Genomic DNA, 12,052 nt, shown 5'->3' with positions numbered 1-12,052 from the left:
GATAGGAAATACAAGCCCGGGAATATCGTATCAATTGGGAGATATATACTCCGTATGCAGGCGCTGCTGGAATGTTGCTACATAGAAATGGAAAGTTCACAATTGGGAAGCTGAAATCATCTCTTTTGTTGTAAAGTTTTGTTTTCAACCGACCCTCATTGTCAATTTCTAGATGCAAGTCAAGATATGAGGCAGACTTAAGGTCTTACCATTCTGAATGCGTGAATTGTTTTCTCATCAAATCTTTCTCATTCATTTATATCATCATGCAATATCTGTAACAGTATTTAAAGCAGCCAACGAGTTAACCGGTACATAAATGCTGAAATAAGTGATAAATATTTTAAGAAAAATCTCTATTGTCTGTTTTTTATTCATGCTTTGACTTAACTATAATTATATCATTTTTTTCAGCACCAGTAAAAAAGGCAAATTTGGATTCATTACTTTTAAGACTGATGACAATGTATGGGAGAGAAAATAACAAGAACTCTCATCCTCTGTACGTGAGATTTGGAGCTGGTCGTTAGGCATTTTAAGGATATCATAATAATAAACATAATGCTACTAATCCAGTAGAAAGTGTAATAAGTTTAATTCCTGCATTGATGTATTTAATGACAATGCTACGCATTTTTCTCACTAATTCCTACATGAATAATGGAATGACCACTAAGTCTCTCGCATATAAAATGTATATGCTCTACATCGTAAAATAGTATGAGGTGTTAGACTAAGAGAATTTCTTTTCCGCACAATGTATTGTTTCCTTTATTGCAAATGTTAAACTATCAAAATAAAAAAACAAATGATGAAGAATGTGGTTTTTATTTATTTGTATATATATTGACTGATACAAAACTTCTGAAAAAAAATCATATGACATAATTCATAGAGAATTTGGCCAAAAAAGGAGAGAAGATACCATGGGTAAAACAAACATACAACATGGCCATAAGCAAACAACGAAAACACAATGAAGACTAATAAGAAAAAAACAAAGACCGAGCAACTAATTCGTGGAGGAAACAGATTCGGTGATAAGGCGTCACACAATAGCGGAATGGTTTGTGTCTACTGAAAACGAGATTCACAAACATATGCCGTAAATTTTCTAACCCAATTATTACCAAATGAGAAAAAAACAATGCAAGACAAGACAAGACAAGGCAATATAAAATACATCTTCTTTTCAATAAAATATCATTGCAGATTTTGGCAGTATAAAAGTACATATTTTCATCTGTGAACAAAAATATAAATTTATCGTCATCAGGCAAATGCATAAAGTTAACATTACATAGAGATGCTTGATAAAACAAATAACAACGCAAATCTTCATACACTGGGCAACATTAATACATGTTTTTCATTACAAGTGTTTTTAAAACAAATTCTATTTTCAACTAAAAGACCTTCCAGTCTCAATTTTCAAAGGAGCAGTACCACTTCTAAATTTTGCAAAAGCACTCCTAGATTTTCCAGGTATGTTTTTAATAAATATTTTTCTTCGCCAAATTCATTTTTGGACAGTCTGTAAGTACGTAGTTTGCTACGCTCGTTTGACATTAAATCATTATACCATTGTTTTTTAAATCTATTAAAACAGATATCCTCAATATTTTTATAACATGTTTATCAATAATTAAATCAGTATTACAAAAATGTTCCATATCAACTTCTTTAAACTTTGTGTGTACTCTGAAGTTCCAATGTTTCAGTCTATTATTACATATATTATTTACCCACATAAAAACTTTTTTGTTTATTCTGTTATCACACATGTTTAGCTCACCTGGCCCATAGGGCTTTTCTCATCACTTGGCGTCCATCGTCCGTCGTCGTCGTCTGTTAACTTTTACAATAATCTTCTTCAAAACTGGCCACAATCATCATTGGGGTATCTAGTTTAAAAAATGTGCCCCAGCCCGCCGACCAAGATGCCCGACATGGCTAAAAATCGAACATAGGGGTAAAATGCAAGTTTTGTCTATTTTTTTTTTAAAACCATTATAAATAGAGAAAATCTGACAAAGCAAAAATGTTCAGAATGTTGAGCTCTACTAATTGTTCGTTGACGTCAAAACTGTCAGACGACTTCTTATAAGAGTTATTGCCCTTAAATGACAAATTTTATCATTTTTTTTTTCATTTTTGCCTATAATCTTGAAAACTATAACAGATAGAGAGAAACTTTAAATTGCAAAAATGATCAGCAAGACCAGTTCTACAAATAAGTTCAATGGTTGAAATCGTCAGTCGACTACTTATTAGAGTTATTGCTCTTTGATGACAATTTTTACCATTTTTGGCGTTTTTGCCTTGTATCTTAAAAATTATAATCATGATAATAGATAGATAGAAACTTAAATAAGCAAAAATTATCAGCAAGACAAGATCTACAATTAAGACAATATGATGGAAATTGTCTGACGACTCCTTATTGGAGTTATGGTCCTTTAATGACGAATTTTACCATTTATTTTGCGTTTTGCTTTACATGTATATGATAAAAATTATAATAGATAGATAGAAACTTAAATAAGCAAAAATGATCAGCATGACAAGATCTACTAACAAGTCAAATGTTGCCGATATAGTTAGTAGACTGTCACTCTTTATAGGAGTGATTGCCCTTAAGTGAGGATTTTTTTTTACCCTCTTTTGTGTTTTGACCAAAAACTTATGCAGATAGAGAGAAACTAAACAGACTAAATAATCAGCAATACAAGGTCAACAAAACAGAGATTTTTGTCATGAATTCTATACTCGTCTACAATTTTTGAGAGTGTCCTTTGTTGAATATGCGTATAGACCAAGGTGAGCGACACAGGCTCTTTAGAGCCTCTAGTTGTAAATCTACAAATGTTATAAAAATACATGTCCACTGTTTTACAATACATGGCATCCAACCCATATCACCATACAGGGCTAAATTAGAAGTGTACTTTCCAACATCCTTAAAAAAACGCATTGCCCTATTTTTTACAACACTAATGCAAGTGTATTCTTTACTTCCCAATATTGCAGCACCATAATCAATAACAGACAAAACAAGAGTGTCGAAAAGCTTAGTAAAAGTAGAATACTCAAAACCACCATTTGCTCTGCATTTAGCAATAAGTAAGCCTAATGATCTGCTGGCTGTTTTTGCTACAATTTTCGCCATCTCATTATAATCCAAAAACTCATTTAATAATAAAGCAAGATACATATATTTTGATACAATATCTAACTGGTTTCCGTTCAACATAAATTCAAAATGTGTTTGTGTCTCAGATTGTGTTCTAAAACGAACAATTTTTGACTTGTCAATATTTACAACTAAGACATTCAGTACATTACACCATATACTTAAAACATCTAAAAAAATTTGAAGGTCATTTTCATTTTCGTCTAATAACACCACATCATCCGCATATAACAATATACAAAGTTTTTCACCATTTACATTTATACTAATATCTTATCTCTTAATGTCATCAACTAAGTTATTTGTGAAAATATTAAATTAAACGGCGATAATATACAGCTAGCCTTGTTTTAGGCCAGAATTTACTCCAAACCAATCAGTCAAATTGCAATTCAATGCTGTAGGATTTTTATATAATTCAACTGGAATATCATCAACGCCCGGAGCTTTTCCACATTTTGCTATTTTCACCACATTATACACTTCGCTAGTGGTAATTTCACCATCTAAAATTTCATCCCAAATTATATCATTATTACAATTTTCTATTTCATTACTATTATCGCTATTTTTATTTAACATTTCCCTCAAAATCATATTTCCATTTATTAATAACCATATTTTTATCATCATAAATTGATCCATCACTTAATTTAATCTCCATTGGAATAATATTTTGACGCTCGCTCCCTACTTCCAATTTTCCGCCAAAATTCCTTTTGGTTTCTATGCGAATTGATTAATTCCTCCTGCATTGAATGCCAGTATTGACGTTTTGATCTTTGGACTCCTCGGTCAAATAATTTTCGTTTTTGTACAAATATATGACGATGTTCCTTTTTCTCACTACTAAGACTACATTTATTCCAATTTTCTCCGCATTACATACACCATTCCACAACATAGTAAGCTTGTGATTCCACCACGGTTTTTTTTACATTTTCTAGCTTTATTGTTGAATGCATTGCTGATACGAATTTCTTTACTTGGTAACTTTTCAGACATTTCGGTTTTCATTACAAATACAAAGTTTTCATACACTTTATCAATATTTTGTTGTGAAGCTTCAGATTGTTCTATATTAAAATATCACACGATTAATTTCTGTTACAACAGACTGGTATACTCTTGGTATCATATTTAAGTTTTAAAACAGTTTGACTTTTGTCTATAATTTTACTGACTTGGTCTATAACTGAAAAATATAGGAACATATTCCATGTCAATAGTGAATGATCAGGTACTATTTTACGAAGATCATATCTACCGGTTTCGCCAAGACTTTGAATGATAGTAGTAGCTCTTGTTACGCTAAAGGAGTTATAAATGAGTCCAACATCTCATATGGTAAAACACAGTAGTCTACTACACTGGAACCGCGTGTCGAGACAAAAGTAAAGTTGTTACTTATAGATTTCCGACCATTAAATATGCAACAGTTAACATCAATTAGAAAGTCACAAAAAATGCTACCATATCCGTTTGTCTGAAAGTCGACTATATCACGTTCCTGTAAGCAATCTATTCCTTCGATTGAATCCGAGAAATCAGAACAACGGCTGTTAAATCACCACACAGATAGAACAAATTACCTTGTGGGATGGTGCATATATGTGTCATTAATGTTTCCATAAATTCGTGCACATTGTCTGCTCTTGTTGAGTTTTCTGGTGGCAGGTAGACGACGCAAACGTAAAACATTATATAAATAACACATAGCTGAGAGGGTGATAGAGCAGATTGTTACCCCGAGAAAACATTGTCAACTGAGGCAAAGCCAAGGTTGACAATGTCTTTTCGAGGGGTAACAATCTGCTCTATCACCTTCTCAGATATGTGCTATTTAATTTATTATACTGAATGTTCTGTCATTACTGTCTACCAAATTTCAAATTCATAGAAATGAACTATGACGTCTTGTACATAACAACCATCCGTATTTAATGAAGCGCACACTTGATCAAGCGTCTCCGTGAAGGGTAATAGAGTATTTGCCATATGATAGAGTAAATTGTCTCCCTCGTATCAACTAATCAAAATCTGGCATTTTGACATGAAGTATTATATAAATAACACATAGCTGAGAGGGTGATAGAGCAGATTGTTACCCCAAGAAAACATTGTCAACTGAGGCGAAGCCAAGGTTGACAATGTCTTTTCGAGGGGTAACAATCTGCTCTATCACCCTCTCAGATATGTGTTATTTAATTTATTATACTGAATGTTCTGTTATTACTGTCTATTAAATTTCAAATTCAAAGTAATAAACTATGACGTATTGTACATAACAACCGTCCGTATTTAATAAAGCGCACACCTGATCAAGCGTCTCCGTGAAGGGTAATAGAGTATTTTATATAGGATAGAGTCGTATTTAATAAAGCGCACACTTGATCAGGCATCTCCGTGAAGGGTAATAGAGTATTTGCCATAGGATAGAGTCGTATTTAATAAAGCGCACACTTGATCAAGCGTCTCCATGAAGGGTAATAGAGTAAATTAACACCCTCGTATTAGCCAATCAAAATATGGCATTTTGACGTGAAGTATAATAAAATAAATTGGCATTCCAACATTTATCTTTAAACTGCACCCAAATTTAACCATCAGTATTATCATCAACGATTTCAAAGTGAAATTGTCGATCAAAGTCATTACGTACTAAAAGTCATACTCCACCCGATCCATTCTTCGCTCGAATATGGATATTCCGTCGGTTATGCAATAGTTTGTCGGCTGCCTAGAATAAAATTGAATAAAATAGAATAGTTTATTATTGCTAATCATTACAGCACCGAGAGTTGAGCTGAATAATTGCTTTAAATTTATATGCATTGCACAATGATTATAATGATTCTTTAAAACCATTGGAAAGGAAAACAAATCAAAATCAAACTATTCAATTAAATCCAGCAATAAAATCCAGCTTGTACATTCTTGCTTTTTTCACGTTAAATAATATTTTGTAAGACATATAAATATATGGCATATATGAGACAATATAATAAAATGTCTATATTTTGGCAATGGGAAATACAAAAAAAAAGAATGTCTTTGGAACCTGTATTTTAATAGCACAAAACAAAGAACAAACATTGAGGATTCAAGAACTGTTGTCTGTAATTAAAAGAAAAATAAACATGGTAATTATGACAATGTAAACAAGAGTGCCCACGCTGAAATGTCTCGCCTTCTTTACTAACCATTGATTTTATGTTGATAGTCCTTAATATAAAGCTTTACTACAAGTAACACATAAACTTAACAAGATCCAAGAAAATGAGGTCAAGGTCAGATAAACCATACGAGAAATACATGTACACCTTACAATCATTCAATAAACCAAACATAGTTGACCTATTGCTTATAGTTTCTAAGAAACAGTCTTAACCAAGAAAACTTAACATTGACCAATGAACCATGAAAATGAGGTCAAGGTCAGATGAACCATGCCAGACAGACATGTACACCTTACTGTCAATGTATGCATTAAATATAGTTGACCTATTGCTTATAGTATCTAAGAAACAAACTTAACCATGAAAACTTAACATTGACCAATGAACTATGAAAATGAGGTCAAGGTTAGATGATACCTGCCAGACAGACATATACACCTTACAATCCTTCCATACAACAAATATAGTTGAACTATTGCTTATAGTTGAAGAAAAACAGACCAAAACACAAAAACTTAACTTTGACCACTGAACCATGAAAATGAGGTCAAGGTCAGATAACACCTACCAGTTGGACATGTACACCTTACAATCATTCCATATACTAAATATAGTAGACCTACTTCTTATAGTATCTGATATATGGACTTGACCACGAAAACTTAACCTTGTTCACTGATCCATGAAATGAGGTTGAGGTCGAATGAAAATTATATGACGGGCATGAGGACCTTGCAAGGTACGCACATACTAAATATAGTTATCCTATTACTCATAATAAACAAGAAATAAACATTACAAAAAATGTTGACTTTTTTTTTCAAGTAGTCACTGAACCATGAAAATGAGGTCAAGGACAATGGACATATGACAGACGGAAACTTCATATCATAAGGCATATATATACAAAGTATGAAGCATCCAGGTCTTCTAGCTTCTAAAATATAAAGCTTTTAAGAAGTTAGCTAACGCAGCCGCCGCCGGATCACTATCCCTATGTCGAGCTTTCTGCGACAAAAGTCGCAGGCTCGACAAAAATGGTACCAAAAGTTCCAGTTCTTTCCTGTTACCAAAGTAACTCAATTTTAAAAAGTTTCTAATGTGAATAAAAATTAAATCAAAGATACTATTTACTGTTTACTAGTACTTCTTGCAATATTCTATCAAATATCAGTAAATTTTTTAAGCAATACAATACATAAGTTTAAGAAATTTTTCCTTAAATTTGATACAGTGCCTAAGTTCTGAAAATCATACTTTTATTGTGGTTTGATTTATCTAGAAACTATTATGTTATAGGAAGAAAACCCTTTTACAGTTTGTTTCAAGTAGAAATAATTTACCTTAGTTTATTGTTCACACCATTTTTATAATAGATTAGTGTCACAGATTTTAGAAATAAAGTAAAATATAGTCGATAACATGAAAGAATCTCCAGTAACAGGACAAAGGTTGGTAACAGGAAAGAACTGTATTTCAAAACAATTCCTTTGTTTTCAATGTTTTAAAAAAATACATCATTACAAATTGGTCAAATTTGGAAAATAGCAGCAAAGGTTTATTTGCCTGAAATGAAAAATTTAAAAACAAATTCCTTTCTGTTACCATCTACCATACTAGAATTGCACGATTTTCTCTGCTGTTACTTACAAAGTCTTCTCTGTTATCAAAAGTCAAAAACCTGTCTTTTCATTCAAACAGTATATTATGATAACGATTATTTGATATGATGATTATAACTTATGTAACATGAACTGTTTGACAGATAGTAGGTTAACTTTGTGTTTCATCAGTAAAATTCTATTTAACATCCTTCCTGTTACTGATTCAATTCTTTACTGTTACCAAATAAATAAGTTTTCATATATCTTTATAGAAATTAAGAAATAAAAACAGCACACACTATTCTTATATACACTGTGTTTGGCAAATTGTTTAAGGGGTATATTACTTTAATGCTATATTATGTCCATTAAAAAAATATATGGTTTCTAGGTACTTTTCCATGAAATAAGTGGTTACTTCCGGTTTACTCAAGGTCACTTCCGGTTTATTTTTTTCAAGGTCATATGTCAACCAACAGGTTGCAAAAGACCCTATGGCTTTATCATGTACCAAGTTGGAGTAATAATCAATTAACCTTAAATTGAATCATTTCAGGGACAATAACTCCTATAAGATATCATTGGATTGTTTCAGACCAAATGTATCGTATCTTAATCACAATTAAGCAAACATTTTGCACTAGTTCTTTAATTTGTAATTTTAAAAGCGACAGAGGAGATCAAATAACAAGGAAAAGTCAAAATTTAGAATATGACCTTGACCTTTGACCTTGGCCTCAATTTCATTTAAATGAACCAAGGAACTCAAATCAATATACCTTAGGTCTCTATCACTTACCATTCATGCTATACATTTATATATCCCTTATGTCAAATACAGAAGGGGAAATAACTCTCATATGGAGTTTACGTATCGCTTCGGTCAAAATTGGACAAAACATCCTGAGGATATAATGAGCAATTTGGTAAAATAAATTTGTCGCTTTCTTTTACGGTTACTGAGGAGATGCTTGCACAAGGAAAACAGTGTTCGGGGAGATAACTCTTACAAAGAAAATTATTTGGTTTCGCAGGGTAAATTTCAAAGGCGCATAAACTATTCGTTATCATATACCAAATATCTAAGCGACATATTGCGAAACAAATATTTATCGCAAGAACAAAATTAGACGGAAGAAAAAAAAAATAAATAATCAGAAGAAAACCAATAGGTCTTTCCACAGAAAAGTGGAAAGACCTAATAATTAAAAACCAATTGTTCAAAGAACAATTGAAGGTCTTTCCACATCAATTTTCTAAATAATTGATGAGAAGCTAACTCTGGTTTACTCAAAGCTACTATTGGCGTCCAATCATAGGTTTCTTCATACTGATTCAATAAACATATGGTTTCTATAGACTTTTGCCTGAAATAAGGGAGATAATTGTCAACTTCCGGTTTAGAAAATGTCACTTCCCGTCTCATATGATAGCTTTATTTACACTGATTTCAAAAATATATGGTTTATATATACTTTTGCCTGTAAAAAGGGAGATAATTGGCTACTTCCGGTTTAGAAAATGTCACTTCCGGTCTCATATGATAGATTGATTTACACTGATTCCAAAAATATATGGTTTATATATACTTTTGCCTGTAAAAAGGGAGATAATTGGCTACTTCCGGTTTAGAAAATGTCACTTTTGGTCTCATATGATAGCTTTATTTACACTGATTCCAAAAATATATGGTTTATATATACTTATGCCTGTAATAATGGAGATAATATGGTACTTCCGGTTTATAAAATATCACTTCCGGTCTCAATGATAGATTAATGTATGACCATTCAAAAAATATATGGTTTCTATGTACTTCTACATGAAATAAGTGCAAAAATGACCACTTCCGGTTCACTCAATGTCACTTCCGGTTGACATTTTTCAAGGTCATATGTCACCCAACATTTTGCAAAAGATCTTATGGCTTTATCATGTACCAATATGAAGTAATAATCAATTTACCTTAAAATAAAACATTTCAGGGGCAATAACTCCAATAAGATGTCGCTGGATTGTCTCAGATCAAATGTATAATATCTTCATTACAATAAAGCAAACATTTTGCACTTGTTCTTTTATATATATCTTTAAAAGTGTTTGAGAAAATGCAAAAACAAGGAAAAGTCAAAATTTAGAACTTGACCTTGACCTTTGACCTTGACTTCATTTTCTAAGTTGGGACCTAGGGGCCTCATATAAAAACATTCCAGGGTTATACGGTTAAAGGTTTATGAGATAAAAAAACATACTGACAAATTTTTTTGGTAAAGGTAGATAACTCCTACAAAATTTCATCTAATCGCTTCGATCCAAATTAGCCAAAAATTCCTGAGGATGTAACGAACAATTAAGAAAAAGAATTTTGTCGATATCTTTTTTTGTTACGAAGGAGATGCACACAGATGATAAACAGTGAATAGGGAGATAACTCTTGCAAAGAAAATGGTTCGGCTTAGCAGGGTGAAATTTAAAAGCGCATAAACTATACGATACAATATGAGAAATATCTAAGCGACATATTGCGAAATAAACATTTATCGCAAGAACAAAATTTGGCGGAAAAAAAAAAAAAATAATAATAATCAGAACAAATACAATAGGTCTTTCCACAGAAAAGTGGAAAGACCTAATAATCAGAACAAATACAATAGGTCTTTCCACAGAAAAGTGGAAAGACCTAATAATCAGAACAAATACAATAGGTCTTTCCACAGAAAAGTGGAAAGACCTAATAATCTGAACAAATACAATAGGTCTTTCCACCGAAAAGTGGAAAGACCTAATAATCAGAAGAAAACCAATAGGTCTTTCCACAGAAAAGTGGAAAGACCTAATAACCAGAAGAAAACCAATAGGTCTTTCCACAGAAAAGTGGAAAGACCTAATAATAATAATCAGAAGAAAACCAATAGGTCTTTCCACAGAAAAGTGGAAAGACCTAAAAAGGTGATAAAGTATGTTCGGTAAGGGTCATATTTAGCCCCGAATATTAATAAAATTGAGAATGGAAATGGGGAATGTGTCAAAGAGACAACAACCCGACCATAGAACAGACAACAGCAGAAGGTCACCAACAGGTCTTCAATGCAGCGAGAAATTCCCGCACCCGGAGGCGTCCTTCAGCTGGCCCCTAAAGTCTGTTTCAAGATAAAAAAAATTAAGTTGATAAAAAGACACGAAAGAAAGTGAAATAGAACTATTTTTGCGCAGCTTTTTCTGACAAAGCGTTTAAATTTACAAACCAAATAGGCCAGAAGTAGAGATTTCGGTGAAATTTGACAAAATCGTCCGGATTTAACCAAATTTAGGCCAAGGATACATAGATCGCAGGCTTCGACAAACTAAATATTCCAGTCAGATATGTGAAATGTTCTAACAAAAGATCTCTTTTGTTTGCACATGCGCACTCTGTCTCCAGTCCAAAAAATCAATGAAAATTTACCCGTTTATATTACATTTTCGTGGAAAATCAAAATGTGTGCTATTTGTGTCGTCATGAAAGGATTGTCGTAAAATACGTTAATTTTCAATAAATAGACATATTTCCTATCAAGTCATTGTTTTAGTTATGATTCATTGTGATATTAATAAATCCTAATAAAATTTGAAAATGGGGCCTAATGGAACTTACTCCCTTTTCCGTAGTCGTACCCCGGGATTGAATTAGAAAAAGCCAGAAATATCATTTCCCTTTTTGAGACAAGATTTGATATAACTATGGATATTAAATATCATTTTTAAAATCTTTCCTGTAATTTGATTTTTAACCAATTTTACCTTTTACGAAACTGTACCTCATGACAAAACTTTTGCACATAGCACCTTTAAAGCTGTCGTCCCTCCTCTGTGGTTCTACTTTACCCGAGTGAGTTGCAACTTTGGGTTTAGTACATAATTTTTATAAACGAACATATTTTTTTTAAATTAAAATTTACATTTGTTTAAAAGTCATGCAATTGTAAGACATCATGCTATCCGATTGCTTTGTATATGATATGTTTATTTGCTCTCTAGAGTAGATAATTACCCTATTTGCCTTTAAACTTGCTTATTAAATCACACCAGTTTTTTTG

At 32.2% G+C, this 12,052-nt stretch overlaps 1 long non-coding RNA gene across 1 annotated transcript in view; it reads left to right on the top strand.

The window, feature by feature from the left end:
- The window catches only part of LOC127733213 (uncharacterized), a 288,514-nt gene extending 282,934 nt beyond the window's left edge, over positions 1 to 5,580 (top strand). Inside the window, exon 3 of the long non-coding RNA XR_007996915.1 lies at positions 2,821 to 5,580. This is a non-coding gene — a long non-coding RNA (uncharacterized LOC127733213). The remainder of the gene's footprint in view (positions 1 to 2,820) is intronic.
- Positions 5,581 to 12,052: the final 6,472 nt, after the last annotated feature.

The sequence above is a fragment of the Mytilus californianus genome, unplaced genomic scaffold, assembly GCF_021869535.1.
Source record: "Mytilus californianus isolate M0D057914Y unplaced genomic scaffold, xbMytCali1.0.p SCAF_3, whole genome shotgun sequence".
In the NCBI taxonomy this organism is placed as follows: Eukaryota; Metazoa; Mollusca; class Bivalvia; order Mytilida; family Mytilidae; genus Mytilus; species Mytilus californianus.
The sequence above is the reverse complement of the archived record's forward strand: the minus strand, read 5'-3'. Positions and strand labels throughout refer to the sequence as shown.